Genomic DNA, 13984 nt, shown 5'->3' with positions numbered 1-13984 from the left:
GTGTTCTGCCTATGTTTTCCTCTAAGAGTTTGATAGTGCCTGGCCTTACATTTAGGTCTTTAATCTATTTTGAGCTTATTTTTGTGTATGGTGTTAGGGAGTGATCTAATCTCATACTTTTACATGTACCTGTCCAGTTTTCCCAGCACCACTTATTGAAGAGGCTGTCCTTTCTCCATTGTACATTCCTGCCTCCTTTATCAAAGATAAGGTGACCATATGTGTGTGGGTTTATCTCTGGGCTTTCTATCCTGTTCCATTGATCTATCTTTCTGTTTCTGTGCCAGTACCATACTGTCTTGATAACTGTAGCTTTGTAGTATAGTCTGAAGTCAGGGAGCCTGATTCCTCCAGCTCTGTTTTTCATTCTCAAGATTGCATTGGCTATTCGGGGTCTTTTGTGTTTCCATACAAATTGTGAAATTTTTTGTTCTAGTTCTGTGAAAAATGTCAGTGGTAGTTTGATAGGGATTGCATTGAATCTGTAGATTGCTTTGGGTAGTATAGTCATTTTCACAGTGTTGATTCTTCCAATCCAAGAACATGGTATATCTCTCCATCTATTTGTATCATCTTTAATTTTTTTCATCAGTGTCTTATAATTTTCTGCATACAGGTCTTTTGTCTCCTTAGGTAGGTTTATTCCTAGATATTTTATTCTTTTTGTTGCAATGGTAAATGGGAGTGTTTTCTTGATTTCACTTTCAGATTTTTCATCATTAGTGTATAGGAATGCCAGAGATTTCTGTGCATTAATTGTATCCTGCTACTTTACCAAATTCATTGATTAGCTCTAGTAGTTTTCTGGTAGCCTCTTTAGGATTCTCTATGTATAGTATCATGTCATCTGCAAACAGTGACAGCTTTACTTCTTCTTTTCCGATTTGGATTCCTTTTATTTCCTTTTCTTCTCTGATTGCTGTGGCTAAAACTTCCAAAACTATGTTGAATAAGAGTGGTGAGAGTGGGCAACCTTGTCTTGTTCCTGATCTTAGTGGAAATGCTTTCAGTTTTTCACCATTGAGGACGATGTTGGCTGTGGGTTTGTCATATATGGCCTTTATTATGTTGAGGAAAGTTCCCTCTATGCCTACTTTCTGGAGGGTTTTTATCATAAATGGGTGTTGAATTTTGTCAAAAGCTTTCTCTGCATCTATTGAGATGACCATATGGTTTTTCTCCTTCAATTTGTTAATATGGTGTATCACATTGGTTGATTTGCGTATATTGAAGAATCCTTGCATTCCTGGAATAAACCCCACTTGATCATGGTGTATGATCCTTTTAATGTGCTGTTGGATTCTGTTTGTTAGTATTTTGTTGAGGATTTTTGCATCTATGTTCATCAGTGATATTGGCCTGTAGTTTTCTTTCTTTGTGACATCCTTGTCTGGTTTTGGTATCAGGGGGATGGTGGCCTCGTAGAATGAGTTTGGGAGTGCTCCTCCCTTTGCTATATTTTGGAAGAGTTTGAGAAGGAAAAAATATGGAACGCTTCACGAATTTGCGTGTCATCCTTGTGCAGGGGCCATGCTAATCTTCTCTGTATCGTTCCAATTTTAGTATATGTGCTGCCGAAGCGAGCACTAGATTTTTTTTTTTTTTTTAATGGCAGAATCTGGGGACTTCCCTGGCTGTCCAGTGGTTAGGGCTCCACGCTCTCACTGCCGAGGGCCCGGGTTCAATCCCTGGTCGGGGAACTAAGATACCATAAGCTGCACGGTGCAGCCAGAAAAAAAAAAAAAGGGCAGAATCTGGAGCAAGGAAGTGGGAGAGCTTCACGATGTGTATTTTCTGTTCCTGGACCTCAGAAACTCCAGTCATGGGTTCCCCAAAAGCTGAGCCCAAGACCAGGGCTGAGTGAGGGTGGTTATCCAGGAGCCCACACAGGAAAGATCTTGAAGGACACACCCCAGAATGGTCACTGTCAAGGACAAATGACGGGCACTTATCCATCAGGTCATGGAGGGATATTGCCCCTCGCCTCCAGTCCCTCCAGAAGCACATAGGAGGCCTCGGTCTCGCTGGGAAGAGGCACCTGCAGCTATGCTGAAATTACAGGGGCCACGGGGTCAAGAGTCTGGCCCCCAAAGCGTCTGCTGTTGGGGGGGCATTTGCTGAGTGTCACCCACACTCTGGGACAGAGAGGGTCCCTTCCCTCAGCCAGGTGAGGCTGGCAGGGAAAACAGAGGACAAACAGGTAAACAAATCACCAGGACAGAGTCACGGGTGTTAGAGACGTGAAGGAGGCCCCTTGGGGTGGGGAGGGTCAGGGAGGTCAGCAGAGACAGATGAGTTTGGATTTTCTCCACAGGGCACTGGGGAGCCATAGATGGCTCTTGCACAGAGGAGGGATGTGATCTGATTTTTTGTTCTTGAATGTTCCCCTGACAAGTCCAAGTCCGCCAGCAGGCAGGGAGTCTGGGAAGGATGCACCAGGCAACGGGCACAGCGTGCGTAAGGAGAAAGCCACGCTTGAGCATTTTAGCCCGTGGCCAGCTGGCTGGGCTAGTGTTTGCTTTCCAGAAGCAAGGCAGCAGGAAGAGGGCTGGTGAGCAGTGGAGTGTCCAGAGGGGTCAGTCTGAGTTCTCACCACCCTCCCTGATCGCTCCGGGGCCACCAGGGAGCTCACTTCCTGCTCTGGCCTCAGTCTCCCCGTCGGCCCAGGAGTGTTGGTGTAACCCTGACCCGCTGGGTTGTTTCACCCAGACATTGGCTCCTGGTGACCTGGAGACCCCCAGACCTGGGCCTGAGCCCCTTGTCTGCAACCCTGGCCCTGCCGCCCACTGGCGTCCCCTCTCAGGCAACATCTTCATTACGGAGCCAAGTTGTTTAAATAAATGAATTAATATTGACGAACCATCAGTGACCTAATAAATGATTAGTTAAGGCACACATACATCACGCCGCGGGGACGCCAGGAGCCCTTAATTACTGCTTCGGAGGGACCTGCAGGGCCACGGCCACTGCCCTGCACCCCTTCCTGGCCCTGGGCCCCTCCCTGGTCACCCTGCTCCTCTCCATGTCTCTGGGGCTGGGCAGGAAGGCAAACCTGGCCCGTCGCCCCATCCCTGCCCTAGCTCAGGTGTCCACGTGTCCTTGGAGCAGCCTCGACCCAGCCTCCCCGCCTGCCCGCAACGTCCCTTCCCTCCCAGCGGCCAGGAGGCCTGGTTAAAAGCATGACTCTCTCCTCATCCGTGTGTCACTCTAATGCCTCCTGCGGCTCCCCAGTGCACTCCAGAAAAAGACCCCAGACCTCACCATGGGCCACAGAACCTCCTGCATCCTGCTGTTCCCTCTGCCTGGAAGGCTGTCTCCCCTCTGGGCCCAGGCCACCCTGCTCACCTCAGCCTGCAGCCCCTCGGGGTGGATCTAGATGGACCTATGGGGTGGGGATGCTCCAAACCCAGGCCTGGAGGCAGCAAAGGAGACGGACGCCCAGCACTTGGGGCATCGGCCCTCCTCTGGCACCCTTGTCCTGCTGCTGCCTCAGTATCCCTAGCAGGATGTGAGGGGAGGTCCCTGCGGGAGGGGGTCAGATCTGAAGGACTGCTGGGTTCATTTCTTCTCTCCTCTCCCTCCACCCAGCGTCCGCTCACCACGGGCACCTGGCCCTTCGGGGGCCCCAGGCTCAGGGACAGCGCCCAAAACAGATTCTCCCAGCCTGCGTAAAGGTGAGAGCTGAGCCAGGGGGAGGGATGGGGCCCTGCGTGTCTCCTCTCAACTGCCTGGAGACCCAGCCCTTTGGGGGTCTACAGTGGGGTAACATTGTCCAGAGAGGGCAGGGGTCCTGCCAAGGCCACACAGCCCAGTGGCCTCGGACTCTGCTCTGGGAGGGGCGGGGGCGTCCGTGGAGCTTCTCAAGTCTTTGCGGCCCTGAGTTCCTGGGCCAGCCTCTCCCGCCTCCCCCACAAGGCTCTTGATGGCTGGGAGCTCAGCACTGGGGCACCCAGCAAGGCCACGGCCAGTGGCTTCTGGGAGGGGGTGAGCCAGAGCTAAGAGGTGGGGAGACATGTGACTGCAGCAGAGCCCAGAGACAGAGATGGAGAGAGAGGGGTGGAGAGAGACAGAGAGATAGGGAGAGACAGAGGGTCACAGAGACAGAGAGGCAGGGAGACAGAGGGACAGGGAGAGAGAGAGGGACAGGGAGAGACAGAGGGATGTAGAGACATGGAGGGCTATGAAAGGGCACATGGCGGGCCCCTGGGGGAGCCCTGTGCTGGGGAGTGCAGGGAAGACTCTGGGAGGACATGGGTGGATCCCTCCTCCCCAGCCCTCCCGTTGCCCAGCCCCCAGGCAGCCCCTCCCATGGTCATCTCTGGGCCTCCACGGTGCATCTATTAAGCTCCTGCTGTGTGTAGGGCCCTTCTGGCTGGCTGGTCTGGGATCGCCTGTGGGCGTGCTCCCCTCCCGGGACCTCCCTCTACTCAGACCCCCCCCCCAATGGCCAGGCCCCTTCCCTGTGTGCCGTCCCTGGTGAAGCTCTCAAGGTCACACTGTGTGGTTTTGGCCCAAACCTGGCTGGTCCCCACTTTTGTCTAAACTGCCTCCCTGGCTCTGGGCCTCAGTTTCCCCACATTCAGAACCTCAGAAATACACGATCAAGCCCCTTTCCTCAGAGATCACCCAAGGGTCAGATAGAGATGGATCTGGGTTTAGAACTCATCTTCTGGGCTCTACAATAAAGCCCCACCACCTCCCTGACCCTGTTTCCTCCTTTGTAGACCAGATGGGTCATATTTCCTGCCTCACAGGGCTGTTGAGGGGACGAAGGCGGTAGCTGGAGCATACAGTCTGCACTCAATAAATGTTGGGAATGATTGGATGATAGAGGTTTGCGGGATGATGAGGCTGGGAGGGTAAGCAAGAGGCGACATCCAGCCTAAGCCTTTTGGATTTAATTTACTGCTATTACCATTACTGCTAAGCGCTATTGTTTAGCCAATCGACAAACGTTCACTGTCGGAGCATTTGGAAGTGGGCCTCAGGGAGCCTCCTGGGTGAGCGTGGGTGGACGTAGGAATCAGCTCTCGCTGCGTATCCTGGCAGGTGTGCTCACGTGAGGGCAGGCAGGGTCCCGCATGCGCACACAGTACGTGGGCAAGGAAGTCCGCATGTGCTCTGGCGTGCCCCTCCCACCCACTCCCCAACCCGCGGAGGAGTGTGTGAGCCAGGCGGGTCCTGCGCGCTGCCTGCGCGGCCCGGTCCACGCGCGTGGGCAGGCCTCGGGTGAGTGGAGCTTTCTCCCCAAGCTTCAGAAGTTGGTGGTGGAGGGGGCGCCCCAGCCCCGCACAGGCGCGGAGGCCCGTCAGTCCTCCCCACGCTGTCCTCCCCACTCGCCGCCTCCTCCGCCCACAGTGGGGGGTAAGTCTGCCTTCAGTCCTGCCCACCACGCTCAAGCACCAACCAGAGGACTTTGCAGGTGCAGAATGGGGTAGGGTTGGTGGAAGGGCTTGTGCCCCAAACTGGTCCCTTCCCGACCCTTTCCAAGTGACCCGCCGGGGAGGCACCCCAGGAATGAGCCGGGGGCTGCGCGTTCTGGCTCAGCCCCTCGGGCTTGCGAGAGCTCAGGCCTCGGTTTCTCCGTCTGTAAAATGCGATCATGGGCTCCCCCAACCCACACCAATTGTTGCAGTGATGCGAGAGGACGCGTGTAAAGCCTTCGCAGGACAGCGGGACAGCACAAGCCACAGTTATTATTGATGGTAATAATACCAATTGATTATGTTTTTCTATATAGTGACTATTGGATTCACGCTCCCCGCACATGAGGCGCTCAATATATGTGGCTGGACAACGGCACACCCCTCTGTGCGCCCCAGTTTCCAAACTCACAAGATGGGGGCACCGGTTATCCACCCCTTCGTCCCTCCCGGGAGCACAGGGCCTCCTGCACCCGGGAAGCCCCCAGCGTCCGGGCCCCGAGACCCAGCCCCAGTGCCCTTCGGGGAGCCGTTTACAAGAAGCCTGCAGTCCCGGGGCGGCCCCTGCCAGGCTGCTGTTCCCAGCCCATATAATCTAATCGTGTTTCCAAGGTTGCGATCGATAACCTGAGGCCGCGCCAAAACGAGGCTCTTAAAGGGCCAGCGGCCCCGCCCGGCAGGCGGGGAGGGGGTCCCCAGCTGCCCCCCCCCCGTACCTGCCGCAGGGTGGGAAGGCCCTGGGTAAAGAAAGGCTTTTGCGTCAGCACAGCGCGTTGTGGGCCCCCACCCCCAGGCTGTGTGGTCCTGGGCCAGCAGCCTGACCTCTCTGAGCTGGAGGTGCATCCTCTGGAAAAGGGGGCCCGGGAGGCCCACTGCAAACCGCCTCCACATCTGCATCTCCCCGATGGGGAAAGTGAGGCTGAGGTATCTTCTGTGCTCTGCTGCGCCCCCAGCCACAGTGTCCCCACTCAGCCCCCCCAAGATCCCCCGAGGCTCCCTTGGCCCTGCCTCCCGTCCCCACGGGCCAGGGCTACCTGTCTCAGGATCTATACAAACGCACTTAGCAATCAATGTCCTCACAGGCCAGGCTCATCGACCTGCCACCGGGCCCCCTGTGGCCCCAACCCCTCTGCCCTGTTCTGCGGAGCTGTGCCCCCCACAGCTGAGGAAGGGAGACAGCCAATTCCTCCTGGTGTGTTTGGGGACCTTCCCCTGCCCGGAAAGGGAAAAACCTAAAGGCCCCTGGGGGTAAACTCTTCAGAAGCAGTGATGGAAGAATATTCTAGAAGCAGTGATGGTGGAATAGTCTAGCAGCGGTGACAGTGGAATCTTCTAGAAGCGGTGACGGCAGCCGGCTCAGAAGCTGGAATGTGGACTTGCCTGGCGTGCTGTGGACACAGCCCTGGTTTCCAGGGCCAGCTCTGACCAGTGCCCGGCCAGGCGGCCTTGTTGTCAGCCGTAAATTGGGCCGAGGAGCAGGTCACATGTCGTGAGTGCTCGGAAGAACAGGCCTGGACCTGACTTGGAGTCAGTGTGTGCCCAGGGCTTGCTTGATTTCTGACCCTGCTGACCCTACCCCCAGGGACCCTCTCTCCCCCTCCACACCTTGCCACCCCCACCCTGGCTGAGGGACCCCTGTCCTAACCCTGCAGCCTCCCCCCACCCCGCGCTCCAGGCCTGACCCCACTTCCTTGTCACTGTCCAGGTCCAGGGTCGGGGCTGCCGGGGTGAGAGGAGACTGATGGAGCCCCTGACCCCATGGCCACCGTTGCCAAGGAGATGGCCCCTGGGGGCTGGGCGGGGGTGGCCAGGCTGGGGGTGACAGAGGGACAGAGAGAGGGAGGAGAGGGAGGTAGGGATAGAGGGAGGGGATGGACAGACAGAGGGAAGGACAAAGGCACGGAGGGAGGGGCGCACATCAGAGCCTCCTGGGAAGCATGTCAGCTCTACCAACAGCTGCGGGGTGGCCCAGGAACCGGCATTCACCCTCCCTGTAGTCCACCTTTGATGCACCACTGATGGCCTTCTGTGTGCACACTGGGCTTGGACCACCCGGGGTCAGCCTGCCTCCATGGTGGCCTCTCATCCGTGCACGCCCAGGAGACCAGGCGAGGCATCCTAGAAGAGGGGCCAATGGCACAGGGCCCCACGGGATGAATAGGAGTTTGAGGGGTGGAGAGGGAACAGTAAGGAAGAGTGGTGTGAGTGGAGAGGAAGGGGTGGGAGGCTGGGGTATCAGGCAGGCTCCATGATGGTGGCACTTCTCCGAGGCTGGCGGACTGTGGCTGGTTGTCAGAGCCGGGCACAGATTTCCCATAATCATGGGGACTGCTGGGCATGTCCTTCAGACAGTCGGGCCTCTGAGCTGTTTCTCAGGTAGGTGCCCATGGGGTGCTGGACATGAGGGGTGACTTCACAGAGCACAGGTCATCATGGGGGAGAGGCAAGAGCCGACACCAAGACCTGGGCAACAAAGGAAAGAAATGGGGTGGGGGAACTTGTGGGGGCCAGTGCTGGCCAGAGGTGACGCCAAGCTGGGGACATGCCAGCAGAGTCCTGGGGAGGTCTGGGCCAAAAGCCAAAGCAAAGGCCCAGGTGTCAACTCGGCCAGAAGCTCCCTGTGCAGAAGCTGGGAGTTTGGAGCAGGTGACATGGGGCCTGTGGCCACCGATGGGAGGAGATCGAGGGTAGGCCATAGAGAGAGCAGGGAGGGAGCGGGATGGGCGTCAAGACCTCGGGGAGGACGAGGACGGGTTTGTGGTAGTCAGGCAGCTGAATTGGTAGGAGGGGGTCCTGCTGGGACCAGGGTCTGGGGGGGGGGCCCGAGTGTGGGCTGTGGCTTTGAGTGAGCATAGGTGTGTACACAGATATACACATGAGCGTGCCTGAGCACACGTTCATGTGCCCCATCACAGTGCACATGTGTGAGTGCCCCATCACAGTGCACATGTGTGAACATGCAATAAACATGCCAGAATATGTGGACACGTGTTTGCCAGGACATGCGGATATGCCAGGCAGCACGTGGAGACTTACACGTGTGACCATGCCGGAGGGCAGGCGGACAGATCAAGGCACAAAGGAAACATGGACGTCTGGGAATGGCCAGCACGTGTGCACACGCATGAAAAAACATAAACACGCCTCACGGGTGCAAACACAAATGTGCGTGGATGTGCATGGACACGGCAGGGCACACGTACAGATGTGAACACAGCTGAACACTCTATACCCAAACGAGCTGTTGCAGCCCGTGTGGGCACCCACGTCAACGTAGACACGCCAGCGTGCAAGCAGGACCGAGCGCGTGAGCACAGCTGAGAGCTGCGTACACGCGAGCACAGCGTACTCACACGTGCGAGGACCCGCCCGGGCACGCGCGGACTTACCTGCGCGAGTCGCAACGCCGCGAGCACTCAGAACCCACGGGCACAGGGCACGCTCGTGCGCAGATGGTGGCCGCTCACAGCAGGCGCCCCGCGGGTTTCTGGGCGGCGGGCGCCCCCTAGTGGAAAATGGCCGCGGCCCGGGCCCGGCAGCGCGTTTGTCCCGGGTAGCGCAGAGGAGGGTCCAGACCGGAAGACCCCAGCGCCACCGGGTCAGGCCGGGAGTCAGCGTGGGCGTAAAGTGGTCAGCTTAGGGTGAGAATGGGACGGGAAGGTTTGGAGAAGCAGGGCGGGAGGGGTCTGGACAGGGTCAGGACAGGGCAGCCGGGTCGGGCCCCCATTTCTTTTCTCACCATTGAAGCCTCTCCATCCCGCCCATTGGCGTCCGCGCGCCCGGGTCTGGGGAGTCTGGCCCGGCTCGGTATCCCTGCACCCGGGGGCTTCCCGGGGTCTCCCAGCGCGCGGTGGTCTCCATAGGGTGAGGGCTCCGATGCCGGAGGAAAACCGGCAGCCCCACCTCGGGGCGCCACCAGGTGGCAGCACGCGCCCAAGTGCTCACCTCGGGCCTGAATCCCAGGACCCCGAGTCCCCAGGGTCCAGCCCCCGCCCCCGCGGCCCCTGGGAGGGGAGCGGTCTGGGAGGACCCTGTGTGACCCCGAGCACGCGGCCTCGTCGCTCTGTGCCTCGGTTTCCCAGCTTCGTGATGGGGACCTGGAGGTGACAGGGCTGGACACATGCGTGGGCAGGGTGGCTCAGCGGACCGCTCAAGAGGTGACCTTGTAGGGAAAGGAGGAGCACACCCGGCGCGGGGAGGAAGGAGACTGCATGTGCTAAGACCCCGAGGTGGGCAAGTGGGAGCTGGAAGGCGTCCTGAGCCTAGGTTGAGAGAGCCTGGGGCCAACTGTGGGGCGCACAGCACCCACCACGGGGGCTGCAGGGAGTGGGGTTGGGGGCGGGGCTTCTGGCCTGAACGCAGGAAGTGGGGATGACTGCTGCATCCAGGGTCTATGAGAGAATCCTCAGGTTTTAAGGCAGTCTGATCCTAAATTCTCAACTTTCCCATTATGGGATGCTCAGGATGGAGCCACCTGCAGAAAATTCCAGAATCCCCATTCCCGCCAGGGTTGATGCCCCAGTTTCAGGAGCAGAGACCCGGAGACCCCTCGGGGACATGGTCCCTGTGACCCGAGGGTCAGGGATCCTGTCCCCAGAGACCCAGCCCCCACCCCCACCCCCCCACCCCCCCGGCCCAGTGAGGAATGCCCCTTCCTCACCCCTCAGCAGTTCCAGAGTTTCTGCACCTTTAACATAATGCGGCAAAATTAGCAGCTCTGCCTGCATTAATATGCAAAAATGCAAATCAGGGGGTGATTAAGCCACAGCCCCCAGAGGATATTTCTGCCTTGATGGATTCTATTGTCAGGGAGGTGCTGGCAGAGGTCGGGGGATGTGGCCTGGGTGGTAAGGGTCCTGGGGGGGAGGGTCACCCAGCTCCCTGCCTCTGCAGTGTCCTCCTTGCTGCTTGCACACCCTGGGGGACCGGGGGGGGTGGGTACGGACACAGTGAGCAGGGTCAGCCAGCTCAGCTTGCTGTGAGACCTGGGGGTGGGGACCCAGGAACTTGGCTGAGGGTGGCCCCAGGCCTCAGGGCTTTTGCATAGGCTGGGGCCCCCACCAGGATCACTCCTGGCCTCTGTATCCTCTCCCCGGGGCCCTCTCGGGCCACCCAGCTTGGACCCCCGACAGGTTCAGATGTCTATAAAGTGGCTCCTTGGTGACTGTTTCTTCCCAGGCTGGCTGTGACCCACCCCCACCCCCGTGCCCTGGCCCAGAGAGGGTGCCCACAAACACTCTACAGGTGGGAGACTTGCTCGGGGTCCCCCAGCCCATGAGAGGTGTATCCCAGGCTCCCCATCTGGGGAGGGATAGAGACCACAGTGAGGGTACAGAGGCCCGGGTGTCCTTCAGTTCATGGAGTCATGCAGGCAGGTCTAAGTGAAGGGGGGATTCTAATACTCTGAAATGGGGCCAGCCCCGCCCCCAGCCCCGACGGAGGAGGCAGAGAGCGAGAGAGGGGAGACAGAGACAGAGACAAAGAAACAGAGACCCAGAGAGACAGAGGGGGACAGACAGAGAGAGAGAAAGAGAAACAGAGACCGAAAGAGAGAGAGAGAGAGAGAGACAGAGAGACAGTCCCCGTGCAGCCCCTCCCCGCAGAGCCCCAAGCTGGAGCAGGGCCAGCCACCAGCTGCTGCCTTCCCCTCCCCCTCCCCCTCCCGCCCTCCCTCCTGCACTCCGGGTGGGGGTTGGGCCCCAAGAGCCCCAGCTGCCGCTGCCACACAAGCAGGCCCGTTAGGCGCCCCACCAGCTGCCCCAGGACCCCGCAGCCCCCTGAGCGGGAGGAAATGCCTTTGCCTGGGCGGGGGCTTCTAAGTGCCTCTCTCTGCCTGACCTCAGGCCTCTCCCTCTGAGCCTTGGTTTTGTCACCTGTGAAATGGGGACCACCATCCTCCCCAGGCTCTCCACCCAGTGGGTGCCCACCGTGTGCCAGGCCCTGGCCTGGGGGCTGCCCTGCAGGAACTGGGGTGGGGGCACTGAGCAAGCAAATCAGACAGTCCTGGGCATTGGTGGGGCGAGGGGCGAGGTGAAAAGCCAGCATAATAGGCTGGAGAGTGAGGGAGAGAGGTGCTCCCGGCCAAGGGACCAGCCATGCAAGGGCCCTGAGGTCAGAATGAGGCGTGGTGTCCAAGGAGCAGGGAAGAGGAAGCCAGTGTCGCTGCAGGGGCTGGAGGGAGGCCAGGTCAGAGCACACACAGTCGGTGCTTCTGCCCTCAGTTTGCTCCTTCTCCAGATCGCTCCCCACTGAGGCCTGCCGGGACCCCATCCCTGGCTGGGAGGTGTCATTGTCCAGCCTGACACAGCCAGGCCCCAGGCGGGGAAGGAATTAGGAGCTGGTTGGTCTGGTGGGTGAATTTCTCGTTCTTCTCTGTGCCCATTCTGCAGACCTTATTAGTGAGGCACAGAGAAGTCACGGGCCGCCTGGGGCCAGATGGGGGTGGGAGGAAGCCAAGGAGCAGTGAGGGGCCAGGCCCCACCCAGACAGCAGGGTGATGGGGAGGTCAAGCCAGAGAAACCAAGAGCTGGGTGGTTCCGAGGGTCTGAGGTAGGACCTCCACTCTCCAGGCTCCATGCAAAGGGGGAAACTGAGACAGGGACCTTCAGAGGGGATGCTCCGTCACCCCGCATTACCCGGTTCCTCTGGGCAGTGCTTGGGGCTGTCCCTGCCCTCGGGGAAGGGGGCCCCCCCTCCGCACTCCCCTAGCACCTGCCCGGAGACCAGGCAGCCCAGCCTCGCCCCTGGTGGGTGGCGTGCTCACCAGTCCGCTTTACCTGGTGAGAACTTGGGCCCCGAGTAGGGAAGTACCCCACGCTGGACTCTCTCCTCAGTGCTCCCTGTACTTGGCTTAGTCTCAGGGTCGCCCTTTGTGGGGGGGCCTCCCTGGGGCACTCCCCGGCTTTCCCCCCCAAGGACCCCGGGGCAGCTGGAAGCCTGCTCCTTCCAGGGAATGCCCAGTGAGCCTGGTCCCCGAGGGGGTCAGGGATCCCCCAAGTGGAAACCCACCCCACCCCATCCCGTGGCTCTTCAGAGACCCAACTTCAGCCATGAGTTGAAAATGAAACTTTCTTTTAAGTTAAAAAATACCAGAACACACACACTCACACAGAAATACAATCCAACCTCTCAGCTCATCCCACCTCTTGAATATAAATATAAAGTAAGAACTGAAAGTTCCCCCTCCACCCCGCACCCAGAGGAACCGCGGAACCCTTGGGGCATTTCCTCCGCCTGTATTTCTTCAATACACACTTTTTTGCGTCGCAAAAAACTTTACTCTCCAAATGGCACCATGGGTCTCGAACTTGTATTTTGTCTGAACAGTCCCCCGGATGTCCTTCTGGCTCAGGACAGGTGTGCAAACTCCCTCTGCTGTCAGGCAGGATGGTTTTCCTTGTTCAGTCACATTGGAATTTTCTCACGCATCCCCGGTTGCCCGCACGGGTTGTTGGGTTGTTTCTGAGCATTAGCTGCCACAAACCTTGTTCTAATGAACATGCTCATTTTTATTAGATTCCTGAGTGTTAGGGCTGGAATTGGAAGGGGAGGGAATTCAAAGGGATTCAGAACTTCTGTTTTTTTTTTGTTTTTTCTGTGGTACGCGGGCGGGCCTCTCACTGTTGTGGCCTCTCCCGTTGCGGAGCACAGGCTCCAGACGCGCAGGCTCAGCGGCCATGGCTCATAGGCCCAGCCACTCCACGGCATGTGGGATCTTCCCGGACCGGGGCACGAACCTGTGTCCCCTGCATCGGCAGGCGGACTCTCAACCACTGCGCCACCAGGGAAGCCCAAAGTGGTTTCTTATTTGCGTATTTGTTTACACTTTTTTCAGTCATGGGTGACTAAGCTTCTTTTTCTCTGTCTCTCCAGGGGCCATTTATGTGTCTTCATGTGTGAATGAATTGTTCTTTTCTTTGCACAGTTTTCTGTTTGGTTGTTTTCTTATTGATTTGTAGGAACTCTTTGTATACGAAGGACCCAAATCCTTATTCTCTTACCCTGTGGAACATATTTTCTCCCCAGATGTCCCACCTCATCTAACCTCATCTGTCGGTTTGTTACAACTCAGAAGCATATTTATGGAGTCACATTTGAAGATGTTTGTCCCTTTATATCTCTGGCTTTTGTGCCTTTTCCACCCCCAAAGGTAAGGAGGTGGAGGGAGATGGGAGGCCAGCCTTTTCAGAGTTTCCTCCAATCCTGGGAGCACAGGGAGCTCAGCTGAGTCAACAGATCCCACCCCACACATGCTCCCTGCTGGCTGCACAGGACAAGTAGGGGCCAGGTGGAAAGATTGCAGGAGATGCTGGGCAGAAAAACTGCATCATGTTGATGGGCGACCCCATTGACTTGCTCCTTGTAAGCACCTACCCAAGGACCCTGCCCTCAGATGGTCCTGAGCATGGAGCCCTGCTGAGTTCACCGCCTGGTCAGGTGGCTTTGGTCATGTGGCTGCATTCCTCTGGGCCTCAGTTTTACCATGTACAGCACGGGTGCCGTATGGTCACTGCCTCACAGGGCTGAGGTGAGATTCAGTGAGATGATACCTGCAGGGAAAG

The 13984-nt window shown here is 57.9% G+C and overlaps 1 non-coding gene across 1 annotated transcript; it reads right to left on the bottom strand.

Moving 5' to 3' along the window:
- Positions 1 to 1480: 1480 nt before the first annotated feature.
- On the bottom strand, positions 1481 to 1587 carry LOC115804198 (U6 spliceosomal RNA). Its single transcript, XR_004025059.1, has one exon. It is a non-coding gene; the product is annotated as a U6 spliceosomal RNA (small nuclear RNA).
- Positions 1588 to 13984: the final 12397 nt, after the last annotated feature.

This window comes from Delphinapterus leucas, unplaced genomic scaffold (genome assembly GCF_059928025.1).
Source record: "Delphinapterus leucas isolate spDelLeu-1000000601 "Yukka" unplaced genomic scaffold, BTC_Dleu_Yukka2 spDelLeu_asBTCV2_sq25, whole genome shotgun sequence".
In the NCBI taxonomy this organism is placed as follows: domain Eukaryota; kingdom Metazoa; phylum Chordata; class Mammalia; order Artiodactyla; family Monodontidae; genus Delphinapterus; species Delphinapterus leucas.
This window is presented reverse-complemented; position numbering and strand designations above follow the sequence as displayed.